The sequence below is a fragment of the Bombus huntii genome, chromosome 9 (genome assembly GCF_024542735.1).
Source record: "Bombus huntii isolate Logan2020A chromosome 9, iyBomHunt1.1, whole genome shotgun sequence".
NCBI classification, from domain to species: Eukaryota; Metazoa; Arthropoda; class Insecta; order Hymenoptera; family Apidae; genus Bombus; species Bombus huntii.
Genome location: NC_066246.1, coordinates 3,084,513 through 3,108,811, shown reverse-complemented (window position 1 = coordinate 3,108,811; position 24,299 = coordinate 3,084,513). Strand labels below are relative to the sequence as shown.

General features: G+C 45.8%; 1 protein-coding gene across 1 annotated transcript in view; it reads left to right on the top strand.

Annotated features, from left to right (window-relative positions):
- LOC126869187 (latrophilin Cirl-like) overlaps window positions 1–24,299 on the top strand; it is a 361,811-nt gene that overhangs the window by 48,647 nt on the left and 288,865 nt on the right. The window contains exon 2 of the mRNA XM_050625404.1: window positions 23,471–23,519. The gene's annotated coding sequence lies outside the window, so the exon portion shown is untranslated. The remainder of the gene's footprint in view (window positions 1–23,470; window positions 23,520–24,299) is intronic.

Here is a 24,299-nt window from a genome sequence, read left to right as displayed (position 1 = left end):
CTGCAATTTAGAAATTACGCAAAGTCGTACAACAATTTCATTGGAAAGGCGTCTATTATACCTATGTACCAGCGACGTTCCGAAAGGTCGGCACGACTCGGCCTATACAACTCTCGCTTATACCACTAACTTTTCACATTGTGAAATATCCGTATTTATGGAATATGCATTTCATACGTGATTTCACTTCCGCGCCAACTTTTTCCTATTATAATTCGAACGAGAAAGGTTGGCTCTAACTAAAAGAGCATGTATAATACATCCGTAAAGTTATAGCGTCCTATACTTTTGTTACGCACCTATTTTGGTAGGTTGAAGTTTGCAACGGCTGCGCCAGCCTTTTTCGAAGAAAAAGTATGGAATATTCCTTCCCGTACTGAATCAATAAACACCCATTTCCGTATTAGGAAGAATTTATTTTACTACGTGAAATCAGTCAACGGAAAAAGCCACAGATATCGCTAAGAATACAGCGCAACGTCATCGAGAAGATAGTCGGTTTGTCAGAGAACGTGGATATCACCGACAATACACAGACTTATCGCTAAACAAACGATAAAAACATGTTAAAAATATTCTTTCTATTCGCATTTCCATTATACAGTGACGCAACTTGGCAACGAATCGTCGTTACGTATCGAACGTTGTGACAGTGACTTTTACGAGACTAATTTATCCGAAGAACGTCTCGAGAGAGGATCGAACAACCGTGATTTCAAGTGCCGACAAATATTCCGTACTTACCGCAGGCTTCTATCGTCGATCAACTTGCACCGTGAACTTTGTTTCGCGTTATCTATCGTATCGATAATTCGAATCGAGTTATCGCACGTTATTAACCCTCGACCAGGTTAACCGTAGTTTCTCTGATTGTCGTCGTATGCGATGATACTAATTCCCGTTAATTACTCGAATGGAAGAGCGTAAAAAGTGAGAGAAAGAGAGAGACAGAGAAGAGAAGCGTATCGTGTGTTTGATGTGGCATGGCGTTTAGGTACACGAGATCGACAAGGCGGGATTAACGGCACGCTCGTTGACCAATCGGCCACGTCGCGATATATTCTCCAGCACGAATTATTGCCGAGGCCGAGTTAAAGCTGAAACCAGTCGTATCGTACCAGGTAACATCGTTGACCCGCGATTAGTAACGCCGGGCAAGAACGTACGGCCGATTCTAATCAGTCGTCACGCCTGTGCGTACGTAACGACGTCGTTATCGGCGTCTCCGTACGATTTCACGTCGTATCGCGTCTCTGTTGACCCTCTATCTCTTTGCGTTTCGCTCTCTATACCCTGCTTTCTCTGATCAACGAAACGATCTCTCGTAGCCTCTCTGTTATGCTTTTGACAATGATTACGGTCGTTTGTCGAGGCAAAGATCGCTTCGTCACGGTGGAGCTTCCCTCGCAAACGACCGTATGTACGACGATGCACATCTCGTGTTTCGCTTGGTCCACGCTCGATCAGGTCGTCGATGAAACGATGCTGGTTTTTTAACAAGTTCGCCAACGTCGTGAATAACGATCGAACCTAGGTTTTGTTCCAAGGTTGGACTAGGTTTTTGCCATTAGATCGTGGTGATAGCCGCTCGAATTGGAACTCTTATATGTATTTAATTCCATCCCTACTCTCCTTCACGCGATTTCCGGATTACCAAGGTAGAACAAAATCTTCGTTCTCCACATGTAGATTTAAATTACCTCGTGCTACTTGGTTGCTACTTACCTAGCGTGACCGTTGAACATGCTCGGGACACGACCGACTAATTCCTTTCGACATTTGTTTCTCTTATCGATCGACCAGTCGCCCCGTGAGCGTGCACGGGTAGATTATTGCGCGAGGCTCGACCGCAGCTGTCGGCTTTTCGAAAATTTTCGAAAGATCACAGCCGACTGAATAGGGTGAAACCCCGGGTTCGTCCATTGAAAGTGCGCGCATGCTACGTAACCGCGACAGCGCGTGATCCGGCGACGTAAAATTTCTCCTAGGATTCGACGTAAATTTCCGGGGTGTTTCGCGTGTTTTCACGGGTATAGAGGCCGCAGGCAACACCTTGCCGATCGTCCTCGCCGGGACGCGTAGGTAGGTAGGACGCGGGGAAAGCCCGGTGCAGCAGCGACGCGATGGAAAGAGCAAAGAGACATGAATATGTATGTCGCGCCCGCCAGGCTAGGCCGCTAAGATACGACCGCTATCGCGTTTATTCATGCGACTTTTAATATTTAACCCGTAAGGTTATCTATCCCCGACGACGCGCAACCACCTATTTTTTTTTCTGATACGCGCTCGGTATTGTCTCGATGGCGCTTCGGAAGTTGCAAGATGGTTGGACGTTGAAAACTAGGGGAGAAACTGTGCGAACCGGAAATCGGTGACTCGACGATAGCCACTGGGTCAACGATAATTTTACCATTATAGAAACGAGGTCGGCTATGATCTTCTCGTGCATGTGTGTGCGTTTATACAGTAGGGAAGAGAAACGGAAAATCGTTTGAAGTTGTCTCGACAACTTCTATCTCTCGAACCTCTAACAACCTCTATCAAGCGTGATATGTAGTTGCATCGGTGACGTAAGTGTAAAAGGAGGAGGAAGATTGGCGAGAGTCGAGGCGATCAGGAAATGCAGCCGGTTGTCTGTTTGCCGGTGTGGAAACTAGATGAGCACCGATAGGATCGAATGTATAGGCGAAGCTTTAATAACGGGTTCCCGCGAAGCGAACACCAAAAAGAATCGACCGGCGAACCGTCGAGAACCGGGGACACGTTCCGATTATACACGGAGATACCCTTTGCACGGCTTGCTAACTGTCGCATGCAGGATTAAATCGATAAGATCCCCGAGACGATTAGTTAATTAGACGTGCATCGAGAAAGATAGGTCCGGTCTAACTGTTCCCGATCCTGTTCCAAGCTTCTTCGTATTAATTACATCGAGTCCACCCTGTTTCTTTCGACCATTTTTCCAAGTTCTCGTGAACAGGTCGATTACGAGAAACAGGACGGTTCGTACGAGTTAGTTCGTCGTAGTCGTGTTTCCACGCGAAGTTACATGGTTCGATCCGGCCGCGGCCCATTGATCCGTGCCGCGTACTACGCTTCGTCCAACTGCCAGCCCCGAATCCGATTCGAACCGGATCGCGGTTAACTGTTCACGGAGTCTCTCGATCGCCTACGTTCCCGCTATTCCATAATTTTAATCCTGGCTTTGTACCACCCTGGTTCGTCCTTTTTCCGGCCGCGTATTTTCCAACACCGGCACCATCTAGCACGTATGTACACGTGCATTCATATGGCACGGGTGTGGCACGCCTTCGTTCAAACAAGTCTACCGGATTTTTCATTCATCGAACGTCAAATAAACCCCGGTAATATAACCCGGAAGTGCGCACAGTTATTTGTGAACGTTTGTTATCTTTCGTCGAAATCGGATATTTTTCGCTCGTTCGCGAGGTTCCGTTGCCACTGTGCTCTCCCGTTCATTTTTACGCATAAATTCCGGTTCAGGTAAACACGCAACGAGCGATATATCGGTGAGCTGCCCTAAAATATAATAAAATTCTCCCGTTGCCGCGCTATTGAAACGCTAGTTTCGCGGAGAGGTAAGCTCAATCAATCGTATTAATTACTCGCCGCTCATATCCTCCCCTTTTTTTTCCGTCAATCTAGATCAGCGTAGCTCGCAAACACCGGGTTACGTAAACAAGCCTCGCCTGGTTACAGGAGAGAGACGGAAAAATCGGAACGCGAGAGACAGGCTGAAAAGGGGGCGAGGAGGCGCGTTATCAGTTAACGAGCCGTTCCGGCGTTACGTTCGTGGATGCGCCGGTGCATTTTTAAAAGAGGGCGATATTTTATTTTTGTTGCGAACCCTGGGACTTTTCTAAAGGATCCTCGGGCAAAGTCCTCGTGCTGCACCCTCGTAATAACTTGCGTGGTCTCTACGGCGAGAAAAACACCGCTCTCGTACATGTTCTGTGTGTCCAACGTTATCGCCGGCCTCGATTCGAGCCGAGGACTCCGGAAAAAGCAGCAGGAATTCAACGATGTAAAACATCCACGCTACGTATCATTTCCCTTTCAAACTGTTAATGAGCACAGGATGCTTGCGATCGTTGGACGGCACCCGTGCTGTCAGGTATTTCTCAGTTTTACCGACCGAAAGAGTCTCCAATTAGAAAACGACGCGTACTCGTCGAATAAGTTACGCCAGTCACTTTTAATTGAGTGTTGAATTCAACGGTGTATCGACGCGGTTCATTCGTAGCAGAGAGATTACACGCACTCGGTAAATACCTGCTTCTTTACCTTGGAACGTTTCGAGGCCTCATTATCTTCTCTTTCTTTTCTTTTTTCTTTCTTTTTTTTTTTCTTTTCCCAATCAAGAAACATTCGGGCAAATATTCGAGATAAACTCGCGAGTTTACAACGACAAGATCGAAAGGTCCGGCGGATTTTAACCCGGTTTTCACTCGTTTCCCGGCTGCAACCTGGCAAAGTGACAAGATAACGCGTTGTCAAGGCGAAACGAAATAATAACGCGTACCGAGCACGAAAAAGGGCTGCCGGTTGCTACCGCGTAATCTAAGGGAAAAAGGTTATGAGCGTTTCCCTGCATCGCAACCGTTATCGCTGGCAAGCTTTTCACCGAGCTTTACGCTCGTTCCGTGACACTTTCCAAGGAACACGAAACCGTGTCTCTGGCTGGTGTACACGGAACACGACCCGGCGTGTCCCGGTTCGCGTTTTAAACCCGTCACACCGATATTAATTACAGCATGTCGAAAAGCGTGTACCAGATAACCCGATTCGGAGGTTCTTTCTTTTTTCTACGCTGTAACGCTGCCGGTTACATAATCGAATCGCGCGGTTAGGGGCGGTTTTCTTCGTCTCTTCGTTCCACCGACTTTTATAAATTTCATTCCACCGTCAACCTATCCGGCATCGTTGTTTCGAAATCTATTTTCCCGCTCGCACGTCGACGATTCTCGCCTTCGTGCAATATCTTTCCGCGGAAGAATCATCTTTTCATCTTTTCAACGCCGTTGCGGCTGCTTTCTTTTCCGACAGGGCAATTGATACTTCCGGTAGCAAGAAGCTCGCCCCCTGAAAATACTTCCCGCGCGTGATTTTATCAACATAGAACGAAATTGACCGAATTTCGCGTGCGCCACGTCCATTCTTCCAAAGAACTGTTTTACGTTACAACGAACGTAAAATTCATAAATCGGCACAGCTTTCACTTAGACGAGCCTTTTACATTTACATATAATACCGTTTCATTTGTACACGTAAGAAATGATTAATAATTGCTGGAGGCAATAGCAGGTCGACGACGTGTAATTTATGACTGTAGCTGGAAAGCAAGAGGAAGGAATTCTTCGAAAAGTTCATTTTATAATTGAATCGAGATCGTTGCGTGAGCTAAGGTTATAAAGATACCGTCCACCGATTATTTGATCATTTGAACGGCAACGAGCGAAATATCGTCGTTCCTGACAAACCAACTCGTCGCTTTGCGTTCTCAAGATCGTCGATGGAACTTTATCCACGTTTGTCCGCTATCGTCTCTAAAAGTGCCTTTTCTTGTCCTGCGGTTCGAGATTTAACACCGTCGTTTAACGTTAGCCATTTCCTCCTATAATTGCGCACTTAAGTTAACTATCGTTTTTTAACACAGGCCAACAGGGTGCTTTTTTTCTTAAGCTATAAACGAGCGAATATACCTTTACAATTATCCATCGAAAGGACCAGAAATACTTGCAATCGAACTAAATTAAACGACATTAAAAATTCGTAAATTACAAGAGAGTGGGCAAATTACAAAAAAGCGTTGCCAAACCAACGGTTGGAGAATCAATCGTGCGACAATTTTATTCAATTAGATTCTTCTGATTAATAGCAGGAACAAATTGGCAAACAGCATCTCCATGTATCAGCTCCTTTAGTTTTTCCTTTTGTCCTAAATCGTCGACGGGTCGTCCCAGCGTGGTAACCGCATCGTTTACCCCGGCCATTGGCTGCTGGTGCAGGCGTCGCGTCGCGTTCGTTGTCTCCTTTACCCCCGAAAGTTCAAAGAAAACGCCGTAAATAGTGGATTGCGGGAACCATAACAAACTCGAATGGTACATTTCGCATTTATCAAAGAGCCCTTGTTCCCCGCGTCGCATTACCGTGCTTAGAGGCACCCGAGACGCTTCTTGTAATCCGTCCTATCCACCCCCGATGCCGAGCTCCCGTTTCCCACCCCCTGTTCGTTCTCTTATCTATCTGTGCTACAGCCCCGCTAACCGCTCTTCGAGGATAATACCAGGAGAGGACTTCAAACGGAATACCGTATCTTCTTGCTGGTATAAATAACAATCCGTGGAGCTATATTGATTTTGGAAAGACGACGTGGAATAGGAAGCACGGCGCGTGTATCGTTTCTCTAAAAAGAAAAAAGAAAAAAAAAAAGAAAAAGGAAAAATCTTCCTTCGACGAGCCATCTATACAAATCGGAAAGGCACAGCTTCTTTTATACGTCGCGGATCGGCATCGCGCATTCGGCTATGATCGACGACAGAATTTCGTCGGTGGCGCGGAATTGTGATTGAAATCGTTGGACCGTTTCGGCGGAGCGTTCGTGAATTACAAGTCTCGCTCCCTTTTCCTTGAGGTTTCTTGCCGAAGATGAAGAGGATGATATTGTACGTTGGGAAAATGAGAATGTATAACGGCGTCGGTGAACTGGATTAATATTCCAATTAACTTTTCGATATTAGTTCTTCCCGAAGAAAATGATAATTCTGCGAGTAGTAATAATTTGATCACGTCTCACCTCTTGTTATATCATAACTCGGACAAAATACTCGGCTGAATTTTCAAATATTTTCTATAATATATTTAGAACAGATTTGTGCGATTGTTCGAATGTTTGCGTGAATATGCTGTACGTAATTGTAGCCTAAATCTGTTTTCGTATAAACATCGACACCGTACACGATATTTGGGTTTGCCATTAATCTGAATCATCCCCTAAGAACGAAGAATCGACTAGATGAACGTTAGTTGGAGTCGTTCGTGGGAGGCAGTCCATAGAATCGAGCTCCTATTCGCAGCGGTAGATCGACGAAGAGAGGTCTCGGGAAGGTCGGGCAGGCGTCGCGCAAGGGGTCTCTTGTCGGAGGCCTCGATGTGAACTCCGCCACCTGTTTCGCTGAATATTTCCACCGAAGCGTGCGTCCGTCGACACGATATCGCCTAGTCCGCGCAAAACTCTGAATCATCGCGGGCCGGCCATTTTTCAAAGTTGCCCGAGCAGACCGAACGCGCTGCATTAATAACCAGCGGGTGAGACGGCCGCTGGCCGGCTTCGTGGCGTGCTACGAGCGACGATAACAATGAGAACAAAGAGGCCGAAGGGTGGATTTCAATCTGTAAGTTGCCGACCGGGCTACCGGGGCTCTCTTGTTCCTCCTTCGTAATATTTTCTGGTCATTAGGGATCACGATACGCTCGGAAACTTTGAAATCCGCGTGTCTGCCTCGATTTCGATTATCCCTTCAACCTCGTGTCTCGAGTCTTTGGTAACTGTCACGTGATAACGTCGCGTTGATAATCGCCCGATTTCGTGTCCGACGTAGTTTGCGTAATAAGCATATTTTTCAGTTTAGAATATTCAGTCTGACGATGATCTTTTTGTTTTTCTGCTCGTTATTAAGAGTTCTCGAGAATCGTTCGACCTTATACACCATATATTTTAATAGATATTCTAATGTGAGCTGTGGGTAATAAAAACGAGTTTAGTATTCCAGTGTAACAGGAAAAAAATTAATTCTAAGATCAAAGATTAGCCGATGGTAATTCATAAAACCTGAAACACGCAAAACCGCTTATGCATTGCGAACGATTATTTCTTCGTCGTGTAATTAAAGGCGATGGACCTTCGATGGAACAAACAACAATTATGAAAAAAACGTCCGAGAAAAGAACGGCAGGCTTGCCCGTTGCACGATTCTCAGTCTCCTTTCATCGGAAACTGGTCGAGCTAATCACAGACCTTTCCACCCGACCACGACAGGAGAGCGCAACATTCTGCATCGATACAACCGGGACAAGGACGATAAAAGGTTCGTCCTTCGACGTGTGTTTCGAACTTGCAGACACCTGTGAATCGTTGCTAAGTCGCGGTGTTTGACGATCAAGTGCGCGCGACTCGCTCGTGACTCGCTCGTGAGAAGCGATTAGGCCGTGGAGAAAAAGATGATCAGGTACGAGGATAATGAGTGGTCGGCGAGGAGAATAGCAAAGGCAGCGCGGCGTAGTGGAGCATATGACCGTGCCATAATTTTCGGGATGAATTAAAATTCTTCGGCGGCACCTGGTAATGGAAGCTCCTATACTATCGTTCCACGCCTCGAAAGGAGGGCAGAAACTTTAGATAAAAGATATTGCATCGAGAAACGCGATATATCTCGCTCGTGCACCCGTCGATACACAGTCCGATATTTGCGTAATTTTCACAAAAATTCCCTCTTCTATTTCCGTTTTTTTTTGCGAGCGAACGAACGAGTAAATTTTTACGAACCACTTAGAGCAAACAAAATGTTATTTATCGCGGAGACGAGAGAGTAACGAAATAGAGCACGACTAAAGAAAAGCGCGCTTCATTACGCTAAAGTATTTCCGGAACGTGTGTTTACCGGACTCGTTTTGTGCATTTCTCGTTTCGGGTTGCCGCCGCGATGCTTGCAAATCGACGAAAAGAGTCCCCGCGATACTCGCCGATGCTCGTTACGCTCAGAAGGAATTAAAATTTTAACATTGGCGATAATGCGACCAGCTCGTCCAGTCTGTTCCTAAACACGAGACAAATAACGAGTACTAGGAAATAGTAGATACGAAAGAATATAGTATGTGCATTTTAATAACCATTCGTCTATTCTTTCTGCAAAGTCTTTTTGCGACTAAAGCTTTACGTTAAGTTGAGCGATGTTGAGTAAGTCGATGATTAATGAAATACCGTTGATGTTTATTCATGGCGTAAAAATTCTAAGGGCTCCGTAAAAACTGCAGAAGCGTACGATAACACGAGGACAATTTATTTTACTGTACACAAAGGGCGGTGTTCGCGAGACAACCGCTCGAAATCTCGAAATAAACGGAGAAACGTGCCACGGAATTCTATCGATGCACTCGACTGTCTCGATAATTTACATGCCGACGATGGCGTTCGATAATAAGCGTCGAGCATATTTATAGAAGGGACTCTCGAATCTAATTCCCACGATTTCCACCGGCACGTCCGTACCTTTTTCGTCGACGTTCCGTGTCGTTAAATGGTCAATAGTTTTGATTCGCGATCGATCAACCGAGCCAAAGAATAATCAAACTCGCGCAACTTTAGAATCGAAAGAGCATTCGTTTCGTGGAGTTTCGCGTACCGTCTAATCGGTGGTTCGATTACGGGAAACATTAACCGAGACATGTAAACGTCAACGGGTTCCTGAAAAATGCAAACTCGACGACTTCGCGTAAGTCGATCCGTGATTCACGTGGAAGTACGACGAATCGGTAGTTAAAGCGAACCGGTGGCCTCTTATTATTCGTTACACGCTCCGTATGTGCTGTATGATTTAAACATATTCTCGGTTCTTGATTGCGATTCAGACACTTCTCGCGATTACAGCTCGCGTCTACGCACAGGGCGCCGCTCATTAATTTGAGAACGTTTCGGAAGAGAACGGCATAAACGCTAATTGAGAGTAATTTGCGTTGTAAGTTTGTAAATTAGATTACCGGATAATTATGTTACGGATAATTCGGCTAATATCCACGCCTCGCGGTACCTCGTCGATGATACTGTCGGTTGATATATTAGCTCGTGCTCCTTTACAGATGGAAAGAAAAATTATACCTTTGCCTTCTTTGTAGTACGTAAAACTGCTTAGTGGTGCTTCAAGCGATTCTCTTTCGTCAAGTTTTATTTCTTTCGTAAAAATGTTATTCGTAATCGTTCGTTAAATTACGAGCTTCATCGGTACCAAAAATACGTACGATATTGTATCAAGCTATACGCATAAATATTTCACGATTTTCTTCGATATCTCGATATTTTAAATTTACATTTCAAACTTTCTCTTCTTTTCGCGATGGATATTTCGCATCTATGTGTACCTCGTCCATGATCTTTTACTAATCTTGTATCTGCTTCAGCGAGTATCCGTTGGTTTGACTTTGCGCATCCGCTTCCTTTTTCATCTTCCTTGGCTCATCGAGCGACCGTACGAGATCGTTCGAAAGGTGACGGAAAAGTAAAGGATCTCGCGAGCGTAAACAGCAGCCGTTTTGACGGATCGACTTTATGAATATTAATAGCGGGTGCCTTGCATGCGCATATCGTGATAATTATGCATCCTGTAGGCAACACGGGATAAAAATGTTGTATAGAGTAGAAGGCTCTTTTCCGGCGGACGATAACGAAAGTATGTTGTAAGGAGATAAGGATGAAAGGAATCGATAATAAATCCAGCGGCACGACGCGTTTATGGCCGTTCGATAACTTCCTCCGCTTCCTTTTTACTAGGCAAAATTCTTTGTTCTCTCCCGCAGCCCCGTTTTGCTCGGTGAATCCGAGTGGAACGAAGAAAGGGAAGGGCATCCAAATCGACCGGGTGAACGCTTTGAGAATTTCATAGCATTTTATCTCGATACCTGTTCCGTTTTCCGCGAGAGAGTGCCGACCTCGTTCCGATGAACTTCTGCTCGTCTTGCTCCGCTCGAGTTTTACCTTTGCAATAGAAGGCAGGGCTTTTGCGTAAACTCGATGAAAAGAAACGAGTAACGGAGTAGGGAGCTGGTATGTATCTAGAAATAGATAAAAATATATATAATAAAGATACAAGGAAGGTAGGAGGAATTATTCATTCCCTTGAGAAGAATTTCTTCAAATTACCATAGTTGCGTTGCTTGAACTGGATGCAGCGGACTGTTCACAAATTTTATAATTTATACTCGGCTATATTCTCTTGAAATGGGAACGAATGCTTCGACCACGATTTCAACGCTCGTAATTGCAACAGTAAATTGCCATCTTTCTTTTCTTTTCTTTTTTCAAATAGCTATATTTTCCACGGTGCTCCAGTGACAGCTCTTGCTCCACTTTCCACGTGCAACGTCCCCGCATTCCTCGTTATTATCCAAGCATCGAACGACGTAATTACGGGCCAGATTGTATATCGTATTACGGGGTAAAATATTTGTTAACAAATGTCGCGGATGTACCCCCTGGCGGGAGCCGTGTACGCAGGGCCGGGCGTGTCGCGTAACCGGATAAAGGCGAACATTGTGTGGATTGTATAGATATAGATGGTCGCGCGTAGAAAATGTGTAACCGCACCGCGCGTACCCGGCAATGGAAAGACGCGGCGTATAGCCCTTTATGCTTACGGTCGCTGTGGATCGTTTCTTTCTCAGTTTTCTCGCTCTCCTTCCTTTTCTCCCCTTCGGCAGTCGTTCTAATAATTTCGCACTGGAATTATTATAATTTAATACGATACTACCCCTCCCGTTCTTCGATCGTCTCGCGCCCTATTGCAAAGCCACGGCCATTATTCGGCGTGTTTGTAGCCTCCGGCATCGCGTAATAAGCCGGCTTATATACCAACGTATCCTCTCTTTGTCGCGCGCACGCACAGTGTAACGCACCTCTAACGCCGCCACGACACGCCTACCTTATTCTTCCCTTGTGCCTCGGCTCGATATGTCCAGCAGTACGTACGGCCAGCCGGTATCTGCATCTGCCGATGCAACGCGACGTGATCGCGAAAAGCGTGAAACTTGTCTTTGTCCGTCACCTCGGAGATGCCCCCGATTAGATTTTTATCCGAGAAACGTTCTCCAGCGAAATTCTGTCGCTTGCGGGCGTTTCCTACCGGCGGCTTGAATTAAAGAAGCCAGAGAAACCAATAATTTGTAGGATTCGTGGATCTCAGACAGAGTTTTGTTCGATACGTACAAAATGAAATAGTAAAATGACAACGATAACGACCGTTAAAACCCTCTTCCTCGATCGCGAGATTGGAATTTTACGGAAGTTATATATATATATATACGCAACACGCATCGTATCCACGTGATATCATATCTGAGCGAATACCGTGAATCACTCGTCGCTGACTAACGATACTCTGGCAACGACATTCGCTCGGTTCTCGATCATTTGTCATCCACGTGAAATCTCACTTTCACATACGAATGAGGAAGACGTAATTAATACGATTCTTGGAACGTGATATGGGCGAACATTGGCAAACGATAGTGATTCTAAATTTTAATTACTCGTCACGTTGAAACGATCTCGTATCGGTGAAGACACGTACGTTACATATGTGTTCCTGTACGATACTTCCAACCGAATCCACCGGCACGCCTACCTCGTTTTTCTCTCACGTCTTTCCAGTTGGTTTCGCGTGTGTCCAGATCGTGGAGACCGGAAACCTGTCGTTTACGCGTCCGTCATACCTGCGTTGAATGCCTGATCCCATAAAACCGGACACGCCGATATAACAGCAACCCTCTTCTGACTACTTCGGCGACGACTGTGACGTTCCGCTTGCGACAAAGAGGTTCTTCCTTCATCGTGAGTAATCCGAGCCCCCTCGTTTTCAACAATAACGCTGGAGTCGTAATTGGTTTCTTGGTATCGTACATAGGGTTGCTTTCGTAGTTACGAAACCGAATAGGAAAGAGTTGCACGTAGGTCACCAGCGCTAGGTATTCTATTCGTAGCGTACAAAAGTTGATTATGTAGCTTGTTTTTTGAAAGGACGCGAAGGTTTAGAATCAGCGAGTATTGTGAAACACGAGAAATAGCATGAGACGTGAATCGATGTTAATTTCGTGGAATTCATCTGTCGCGAATTAAATATAATAAAATGTTTCAGTATTCGTCCAGTGGCAAGACAGTTTACATAACTAAAATACGCCAAGTTTCCTCGTAGCTTGTTATTTTTCGTTCACACAATAACAGTTTAAAAAACTGACGCGTTAAATTCTCGTCCCAATAAACGGAGCTCCACCGTGGATAATTCCACCAACGCGCACTTTTTAAATAAAACCAGGTTACCAACGACGATAATTACAAGCGAACAGCTGACAGGATCAAAAAACAGGGTAATATTACGTTTCCAAGATCAGGATTTCGGTCCACGTATTCCATTTAATAATTCCTACGATATTTTGTTGCGGGCTCGCCTTCGTTTACCACGTGCGCATTGTTAATCGTAGAACACTGCAGGACGGAAGGGAGGAGCCGCATATATATATTTACAGGCGGGTTGAATCAAATTAGAGCTCTCTCGTATATCATTCTGCTTGGGAATACGTCGACAACATTAGCAATTCAATTTTTTACGTTTCTGAACTTAATATTAATGCAAGCGACGAGCATCCCTTAAAATTTCAACTGTAAAATTCTCGCGAAATTAACGGTACTGTGAAACGCCGGTCTATACACGTGTATTCACCTTTCTGCCGTTTACCCAGTGAACGTGCACGGTTTGGTTGCTTACGTGCCGATAGTCGAATATTGCTTTAATAAATAGAACGTGTAGCTTGTTATATAGGAATGGCGAGTAGAAGCGTGGTCGCGTAATGTTTTTCCTTTGAAGGAAGAGAACGGAGGGAAAAGAAGAGGAGAAGCTAAACGAGCTACGTTCGTATAACGCTCGAAGAATGCATGGATGTAGAGTGTGAGAAGAAACGTCTAGACAGATAATGCAGCAAACCGACGACGCGTTAGTGACAGACTTGCAGTCGCGCGAGTTTGTGTGCGAGCGCGAGGAATAGCAGCCTACATTTTGGAACTGACAACAAGACTGATAAAACTTTATCGTCCATTTGTGAGGGACAGCGCTGTCACGAGTGTGAGCCGATCGTGAAGCAGTGGGAACGTCGCGTCGCACCGGTCGAAGAAACGGATAAGAATACCTCCGAGAGATAGGAAAATATCTTTGTACTCTTAAAAGATATCGAAAACGAGCGTCACTTAGCCATCCACCAAACTTCCCCCCCGCTGAATTTCATTTATTTCGTCCGACGCGAGGCCTACGTGCTTAAGTGGCGTACGATCGTATCGCGTTCGATAATATTTTTCGTGTATTTGTGTGCCAAATGACATTGAAATTTCGTAAATTCCACGGTATTTCTCACCGTTGCGTTTCGACTTTTAATCCAGCAGCGATTCTGAAATCGCGAATACCACGATCAGCTTCCGTCCCTGTTTCGATAGATCACTCGTGCAAAAATAGGAAACACGTCTGAGAATTGTAGTGTGAGAATAATACTCGAATAATGCCGATAACGTCGTTTTACAGCTGTACCAGATTATCTGTCGTAATCTCGGTTCGTAACGGATCAGGTAATACCCTTGTTGTTTCCGAACGTTGGAAAAATCCCTCGGTTACGGAGACATCGGCGTTGGCCGATTACAGCGGGAAAAGGGACGATAGGGTGCCGTCCCGTGGCCGTCGCGCATCACTATTTTCCCAAGTGTGTCGTCTCTATCGACAGCTGTCGTCGTGTAGCCGCGCAACCTCGTATCTGAACAAATATTACCAGTGAAGAGATAAGCGACGTTAAGGGGACGCGTAACCGAATTTGATGCAATAACCCAATGGTAGAATGTTTGACTTGCCTTAATCGTCCTTCGGAACGCTTTCTTCGAATCGAGGTTTGTTTCCTTGAAATTATCTTAAGCCTGCAACGTACGCGTCTACTATATCAACTAAACTTATACGAGAATTCTCCACTCGTCCATCGATTTCTATATATTCGTTTCCTTCTTCTAATTCTAATGTGGAAGCCCACATCTGTCGAGTAGTTGTATATAGTTGCTTACAGAATATTTTTCGTGCTAAGTATGCGAATGCTATCGTATGCCGCTATGTGTTTTAGAGATAAGCGTGTTAGCATATGAAAAGAGAAAGAATATTCATATATTGATTCTCCGATTGAAAAGGGATAAACAAATACGTATATCTATAACCTTATTGACAAATTCATTAGCAGGCGCTAGACGAAACGTACTCCTTCCAACTTTGCGCGTATTTCTCATCCCCTTTCCCCCGCCCCTTTTTCTATTCCCTACGCGATCTTCCTCAAACTTTATGCGTCTATTAAAAATAACACGAGAAACTTGTTTCAGCAGCGAGCTCTTTTAACCGCGCGACTAAAAATTATTCCTCGGAGACCGATGAAAATCCTCGCGCGGAACACGATCGAATTATAATTCAGCATCAAGGGGGCGCGCCCTCTCACCCGGACCAACTTATTATTCCCGGCAAATGGGCGTTTTCGATAGAGCGAAACGATCTCGATTATCGGTGGATACGTGCGACGCACTGGCGTTAGGGTGTGTTTCGCTATGGAAAAAATTTTTAGCCGTGTAGGGTGGCCCAATATCGAATCAAGATAACGCCGGAAGCGATGCAGGCGGCAGTTCGCGATGAAAATAAATCAGTCCGGGTTTATCCGCCGGAGGTGTTTCCGTCCGAGAACCCGTCGCATTAATAAAACTCCGATCAACCCTTAGACGACTGTCTATCGTTCAGAACGTCCGACGTTAATTAGAAAGGCGTTAATTAATCGAACAATTTCTCGACTGTTTTTCTTCCGATACGTCGAGAGAGAGCTTCGTAATCTCCTTCTATAACAGTGTCGGTATTTCGTTAATCCTTCTTCGATGGTTGCGCGTGTACAAGATAATCCTGATAAAGCGTCTGGAGTAAGTATTCGTACGGTAGTTACGCAAAGGAACGTTTAAAAAATTGTCGTTGATTTATGAGACATCGGTAACCGCAGGTGAGAATCCCTCGTAATTGTCGCCGGCATTTAGCGTTAAATATTTCCTCTTTCTGTCTCTCGTACACCTGCTTTTGCAATCTTGCTTAACCTTCGAACCAAATCGTTGCATTTGAATCGTCCTGTATAGGAGGAAATTACGGGCCAACGTCGAGGATCGCGCGATCATACCCTTTGGACCTTTGTCATTCTAACTAGGATTCGTCGGGAACACTTTGATCGGTTCTTGATGAAAGTGCGACGGACGTGGCTCGACGTTCGAGAGCTGGTCGATCGAAGTTACGGGCGCGGCTACGCTGATCTAGCGCAGCTTTCGAAAGTTTGGCGGCGCGAGCGTTACCGCGTCGCGATCCGAAAAACGGCGTCGGGACTTTCGAAAGTTTGGACGGCTCGCGGTCGATAACGGCGTCGGTTTCTCATGAATATATTCAGAAGCGGCGGTTGCCGACAGTGCGAGTACGAGACAAAGATGTTAACTGGTGATTGGGGAAACGCTTTCCTCCTTTAAAGATCGTCTTGTTAGCGCAGGACCGCAGGACCCCACGGCATCCGCCCGTCCAAATCTCCTGTGCTCTCCCTCTCGTGGACTTTAATGTCTTCAGTAACTGGCCGTAAAAGAAATTCGTGTGCAACGCAGCGGATTCGTGTGCGTTTCGCGATGCGTACGTATACGTGTACGCAGGCGCGCGTGCAGGCCAAACCGGGAGCCGGGCCCGCGATGTCGCCTCGATTTTATGCAAAACGAGAATCAGCTGTACGTACTTACAATGTATACGCGATAAGGAGCGAACGCGCGGTTGTCGGGCTTTTAAACAGCCCCGTCCACCGGTTCGCCCGGTCCTCGTCGGTCTCTCGGCCGGCATTCTTTCTTCCCGTGGCCGACTTCGCGTTCCTACCGAGTTATAAATTCGCTGGGTAACCGGCGACGCGTTTCGACAGATGAATAGAACTAACGTTGCATCGAACCGATTAAGAGTGATTTACAAAAAAGGAGAGGAGAAATCTTTCGAGACTCGATAAAGGATTAATTATCGCCGGTATAATAGATTTCTTGGGATCGATCGCGAACCAACAGCAACAACGTGATCGAGTTTCGTAAATGACGACTAGGTAGTCGGCGTGGAACGTTGACACAGGGACGACTACGTAGCTTCGTGTCGACGGAACGACGACACTGGCTGCAACATCGGCGGGGAGGATTTTAATTATTATATACTTAATTAAGTTTCCGCGTCGGCGGCATTGTAGTTTGGCTACGGGGGGTCGTTATCTATGCCACACAGTACGCGGATGATTTACTAATAGAAACTACGCGGAATAGTTCGTCTGGTTAAGCCCTTTCGAATACACATTGGTTTATTGTGCGCTGCACCGATGCACTGTACGCCAGTCTAACGAAAGCATCGTACAGCGTACGCCTGTACGCTGGCTGGCTCTATTAAAGCCTCCCCCTTGTACTCGATGTGCACATCGCTGAGCACCTCGAAGCGTGTCTACGCGAACCACCTTGATTCCCCAGATGTATCGATATTATCGTACACATCCGACGACTCCCGATGAGACCGATTCACCGCCGATTATTCTCTAAGAGCTCGCGGAACCAAGGAAAAGAGTGCACGTACTCGTCGCGCCACGAACGTTTTCGACGCGACTTCGTAACTGCTCGTGGCGCACGACGAGACTGATCACCGATGATTACTCTTCGAATATAATCCACCTCGATATTCGTTCTCTTTTCGTACGCTTCAGAGCCACGATATTGGACTAGAATATTCGATACGAACAAGTCGCGAATACTATCTCGGCGATACTCGAAGAACGACGTTGCGTTGGTTTTATATCAATAGGACGTTGCTTTTGAATGTATGATATTCATTTAATAATATAGATAATTATTTGCTCGCGAACTATAATAAGTATCGTCATATGGGGCTTGTTCGCTATCGATATCGCATCAAGCCGTACACTCGCCCCGTGGTAATTGTTTACTTGTAACAATAACATCGGTCAACATTGTCAGACGATACTAATTAGCGGACAAAGTGAACGCTAATGCAATTTATCCCGCGAATAACGCGTTCACGTTCCGTCTATAGAAAAAGAGACTATCATTGAACTATTTGTGACGGAACAGTCTTGTGGTAACAAAACTGATTCGTTCGCGGCCGCTGCCGAACCTTCGTTTGGACCGTACAGTTCTTCGACAAAGAGCGACGTCGAAGGGTGGAAAAGAGCAAAGGATTGGGACGAGGCTCGAATTAAAATTCGGTCGTGCGTTCGGCCTGTACAGCGCCGATTCTTTTTAGACTAATTGAAAATTATTGAAACTCGGCATATGGCTTGGAACAGGTCACCGGATGTCAAAGGCCTGGCTTGGAAAGAGAGAAAGGAGAAGCGGGAGAATGAACGGACGACAGACGCGTGCACGACAGCAGCGACGAAATGCCTTTGGCGATCTCGAATTTCGCGTCGATTATTCCGGGGCCGAGGCTTAATAAAAATGCACGATACGCCGGCCGATACAAAGAGGGTTGATTCGAGTGGTGAACAAGCTCCAGCGTGAAACAGCGCTCTGCACACGTGGATTCTGACATCCTAGGAAACAGAAGCAACCCTCGTTAACATTTCCTTCGTCAAACCGCCTTTTGTCAACGTCACCCCTTTCCTATTCCCTCGATAATCAATGGCCGACCGACTAGTTACTATTCGCGATTCGTTCGTACGTGGGACGTGTTTTCCACGAGACGGTAAAGGTCGACTTCCCCGACTTTCGCTTCGTCCACGTCAACGAAGCTATCGAGCGCCTTGCTGATTTTCGGAATCGACAGCGCATAACGCGAATGTTTTGGTTATTTATTTGGAATGGTTTGGTTGTAACAACCGACTGGTGTCCGGACTCGCGCGTTCCACCTTGGGACGCTGCAGGAATTGATCAGTCGACGAGAGAAGAGCCGCGAGGGGAGACAGGGGTAAGCCGAGAAAGGGGGCACTAGAGGCCAGGTACGGTGGCATGATGTTTCCAAGTAAGTGACATTTCGTGTTCCGTCTCGCGGAGGATTTCACCGATGCATGGAACACGGTAAATAAAAATATGTTCGTTTGAAGGAACGAGCTCGATAAGTTTCGGCGAGCAAAATGGCCAACGACGCGAGTCTTTCTTCCCAAGAAACGTATTGATCATGAGCGAGAGTGGGAGCCGAGGATCGATAAATCGAAGCAATCTCGCGGTGAAATACCGGGGTCAGTAATCGAGAGCTCGTTCCCGCGGAGAGTACCGTGCTGGCTAGATGCAATTACCACCTTTTATAGAGAAATTTTCCAGCGATTAATCGATCCGATCGATCAAGACGGCTGTGAGAGACTTTTCACGCTTCGTACACACGTACGACGATTATCTTTCATAGATTAAAAAAGATAAAATTTCTCGCTGACGATGAAAAAAATCCTACTAAAAATATACTACCAACGATGCATCGGCACGTAGATAAATCCAAGAATTAGATGTATCTCAAAACCGGTAACTGAGATCCAGTGGAACGAACGTCTTCGAGATGCCTGTAATGGCGGCAGTAAAACAGTTTGTCATCTTCACCGAATTGTTTGCCTAGAGAGAACGGGTAGCTTTATGACGGAAGTGCGTGATTTGCCGCATAAAAACGTTATCAAGTTGACGAACGATAATTTTCTCAGCATCCTGGGATTAATACGAACTCGCGTATCGTCGTCTCGTCCCGACGGAATTTGTTTGCGCGGAGAAAATGATACGTCGACTCATTAGCAGGCGAGTTTATACAGCCGTGGCGATTAACACGAGCCCGCTAATAGGAACAAATCGTCCTTGGGCCAGCCGTTGCATGAAAGTGCCACGACCGGATCGACGTCTTCGCCTCTGACTCGCGTTTATTTCCCTCTACCACGTTCCTCCGCGTTTCTTCGCCATCCGGCAGATCTCGCATCGATCTCTCGTAGATCTCTCGACGAAGAATCAAAGATTCGCGGAATCAAAAATATCGATTAATCAATTACCGTGATAGGTGTCGGAGGCAAACGCGTTCGAACGTCGACACGTTTCGCGCGGAAACATTTTTCACACGCGTGTCACGCGCAAAAATCGCGCAGAATGATACTTGTGATCGTGTAGGATAGCCTACAGACACACGGTAACAGCGAGCAACATGACCGGCGGAGCTTCTGTCGAGCTTTCTCGCGGAACCTGTCAGTAGCAAATAAAATAAAATCGTGACCGGTGTATTTTTTCCCTGGATGACCTATATCGCGCTCGGCGATTCATTTTTCGCAAGTTTTTTTTTTTACTTCTTCTTGGTTTCACCAGTCTTTTTAAATAGGACATGGATATTTGCGTCTGTAAAGCTTCGATATTTTAAAATTAATTCAGCCTTGAACTTTTCACAGAATAATCAGATTTATATATAACGAGATCCTATTAGTCTTTAATACATGTAATGACGAAAGAAAAGAGGTCTCTTTACCTTGTTCGAATCGTGTACTTTAAATTTCAATATTGTGTATAGAATTTCCGCCAATTGTAGAATAACGAAGCGAGATGCGATAAAGGGATTCCAACGTACAAATGTACAACTACGCGGGAGCAGTTTAGCAATACCGTGTCGCGCGTCGATCATGGAGAAGTACGAGCAACACACGCACCGACCACGTATGTGGAAGATATTTCGTTTCATCGTATGTTCCATCGTTTTTTAAAGTGAAACGTAACGGTACAATCGATATACATATATGTATGTCGTATGGCGGAATGTATTAATGCGCGGTTCGCATGAATGCACTCCTGGAGGAAGCTACGCATACACTGCATTACCACTTACGCAAATAAATACCGTGCTCGGAAGACGTCGTGTAATAATTGCGCGTAATTGTACGTTATATCGAAATCTAAGTGGTTGGTTTTCAGGATTTGTTATCTTCGGTATGATTGCGCAGGACGCGAGCATCGTACGTATGCAGATTCGTAATTAACAGAGAGAGAGAGAGAGAGGGGGGGCAGAGGATAATGGAGAATGATGTAAAACACTTGGCTCGATAAATGTAACGCGGTTAGAGATAAAACACGATTGAATGTTAAAGCGCATAGGATTCTTTCTTAATCTGTCATTAACGTGTAAGTTTAAATCTCGCAGGAGCCTCTCTTAATCCGTTATCATAAGTCATTCGAATATAAAGATGAAACGTACAAGAGAAATATGTAAAGCGTATACTTCCAGTAAAATGGACTCTATATGTAAGTAGACTATCGAATAAAAGAGAAAGAAGTAGCGGCGCGAGATATCGATTAATAAACAGGATGGAAGAGGAGATTGCAAGGAAGGATAGATCTTATAAAAACGCGTGGTAAATTTGACGAAGCGCAAGGGATTCCTGCCTAATTTCCTCTCGGAATGGTCCGGATGAAAGAACGGTGGAAGCGAGGTCCCCGGGTGGTGCAGAAGCTTGTTTGAAAAAAACACGACATTAGGAGCTGGTAATTCCGTGGCTGCTGGTGTCCCGGGCTACCATCGAAGCCCGTTATAAATGCGTTACATCGCGTTAGCCGAGGATCCATTTATGAAAAAAGTCGGACGTCGCGCGACCCATGATAATTACAGCGTGTCTTCGGGATTAAATATCTTGGGCGCGCGTGTAATTTGCGCGTCGTTAATGCACGGCGAGGATTAATTTATAGCCGCGAATTACGGAAAATCGGAGAGATCCGTCGAATTAATACGTGTCTTTGTATCGTGCCTGGATACCATCGAGATCTTGTTGATCTTTCGAACGAAAATTTCATCTTTTCTTCCTACGCTGTCCTTAAATAACCCCGTAACAATGTTACCACGAATAGCCAAGAAACGATAACCTTTATATCCATCCGGATTCATCTCGAGGAAGAAAAAAGGAGAAAAAATAAGGAAGAACTACGAGAATGAAAGGGGCGGGTCTTTATCGAACTATCGGCGTTTCTCGCGCCGATTCCGCCGCGTGTAATTTCACGCCCAAATCGCGGAAGTTATGGGAATAGGGCTCGCGATACAAGGCCGTGAACGGGATCGGCCAACGTATTTCCTTCGGGGCCCGATCTCGTCGAAAAACAAACAGTTAGAGCTAGGTGGTCCCTCATTAAGTTGGCACCACTCCCGACCCGCTTCGGGCTGGTTCCCTTTCGATTCGAGTCGATTTTGGTTACCCCGTAGGGAGGATCTCCAAAAGGGCCGTCGGTCCCTCGGCTCCAATATGCATCCGTGTGTATACGTGTGTACGAATCGCGCAGTACGTTGCTGTGTCTCCACACGTACAAACGCGTGTATAAATGCGAGTATAAATAGCCAGTGTGAGTGAATAAAGCGTGAGTGTGGTAATAGCGAAGTGTGGTAACAGTGTCTCCCCTCCGGCGTTTGCGCTCGCAAACGTCGCGACGTCGAGTGAGACGTTACCTACGCGAAATGAATGCATTCGATACGTGTCACAATTATTATGCCGGCGAACGCCTGTTGGCCGAGAAAAGGGGAAAGATAGACAGAGAGTGATGGAGGAATGAAGAGAGAGAGAGAGAGAGAGAGAGAAATGGTGAAAAAGAAAAAGAAAGCGAACTGTGTCGCCACGTGGACGATAGTCTCGTACGCACGTGTTCATAGCATATGTACATGATCCCCGTACGTGTATTTGCACAGTCAATGGAGCGACTCGCAGCACCGATTCCACGGAATTAATCACTGATTTATGTAAAATGCTATTCCGCCAGACGAGACGGATAAATAAACGGACGTCCTCGAAACGCGTAAATAGACGACGTAGCCGGCCCGATTTATTACACGCGATCGCAGCCTGGAACTTCATTCAGCAGTGGAACGATCCTATAAACTACGCTCGCTTTGTATAGTTTGGTCGCGTTACGATAGTTTTGGCGTAAACGAGAAGAAACATAACAGTCTCGGACGAGTACTGGCGACTATATGCCAGTTGGATCGTCCCTATTTCCAACGAGGCCAATTCCGTGCGAGAGATCATCCCTCGAATCATGGTGACGCGAAAGCAGTCGCGTTATATGTGTGTGTAAGGAAAACGGCCGATAATGGGATTACAGAAAGAGAATGGATTACTGAAATCCCTCGAATGCAAAACCTTACGATAATCTAATACAATGTTCTTTTATCTTGGATACGCCAATGACCACTTATAGTCGCAAGGATATGTTTTGTTATCGGCCACCGGCGTCGTTTCCCTCATCTCGGTCGTTTTTAAAAGCCAAACTACACTTTACCTTCTTCCGTTTCTTGTACGGCAGAGAAACGCACGCTTCGCGAGCTGCGTACAATTGATACACCTTCTATGCGAAGGAATAATCTTTGCACGATATAATGCGAGCATTTCACGCAAATGGGATGGTTCAGCACGCTGTCTTGTCCATAGTGTGATTATAATGGAAGAAATAGTGGGATTAAGGGGGAACGCGTTTAAATGAACCATAGCCATTGGTCGCATAGCGAACGAGTTTCGAGATTCGATCTTGCACGGCCGCGGCCGTGTGTACACGCGGATACGCGAGCCGCGTAGTCGTATAAATAGCTGCTCGGTGAAGCCGATACAGCGTTAATGACCGGCTCGTTTTCTGTTGCAGACACCCGTCAACGACTCGGGACTAGCCGGACGCAGCAACGAAAAATTGCGTGAGTACACTGTACAGAGAGCGGCCAGCCAATCGCTCGATATTTAATCGATATCACGATTCGCCGTTAGATCGTATCGCCGGAACTCTTCCATCGCTTTTCGCCGTGTCACCGCGTAGCCCGGTTCTGCGTTAGGTCGTGGAAGCTCGTCCTGCCATTACAGAAACACGCGACCAACGCCGATTCGATCGTAGCCGGACAAAGAGAATTCTTTCCCACGAGCAGGTGCTGCTACAGTTGCACGGAGGTTGTTACGGAAACATGCCGTAAATGAAGTTATTACGCGTCGTGGCTCGGTAATGCTTACAACACTCGAAGCACGTATACATTTACGTGTGCGGAATTAAGGCGATTCTAGATTTCCGTATAATCTGTTTACCGGTGAATCTACGAATGGCTGATTCGTGATAAGCTTCGACAGTTTCGTCGTACAGGAAAATGTATTTCCTCTTTTTCACGTTTGCGCTTCTCTCGTTCTCGCGGAATAAGCGAATCGTTTAGGGTCAGAAGTGGCGATGTAAAAGGCGAACTCGACTTTGTATATTACGATTAGTTAAGTGATCGTAACACATAGAACGACTGTGCTCGTTAAAGTACATACATAGTATTTATCGGGCACAGGAAGCAACTATAGGCGGCAAAGTATAGTCCGAGCTAGTAGAATCGGCCTTATGCGTGACGTTTAATTCCCCAGCCAGATGTTCCATTCTATCGGACAACGCTGACGCAACACGCGTAAAATACACCGGTCGGAAAAGTCGTTAAAGACCCTTCGTTCCC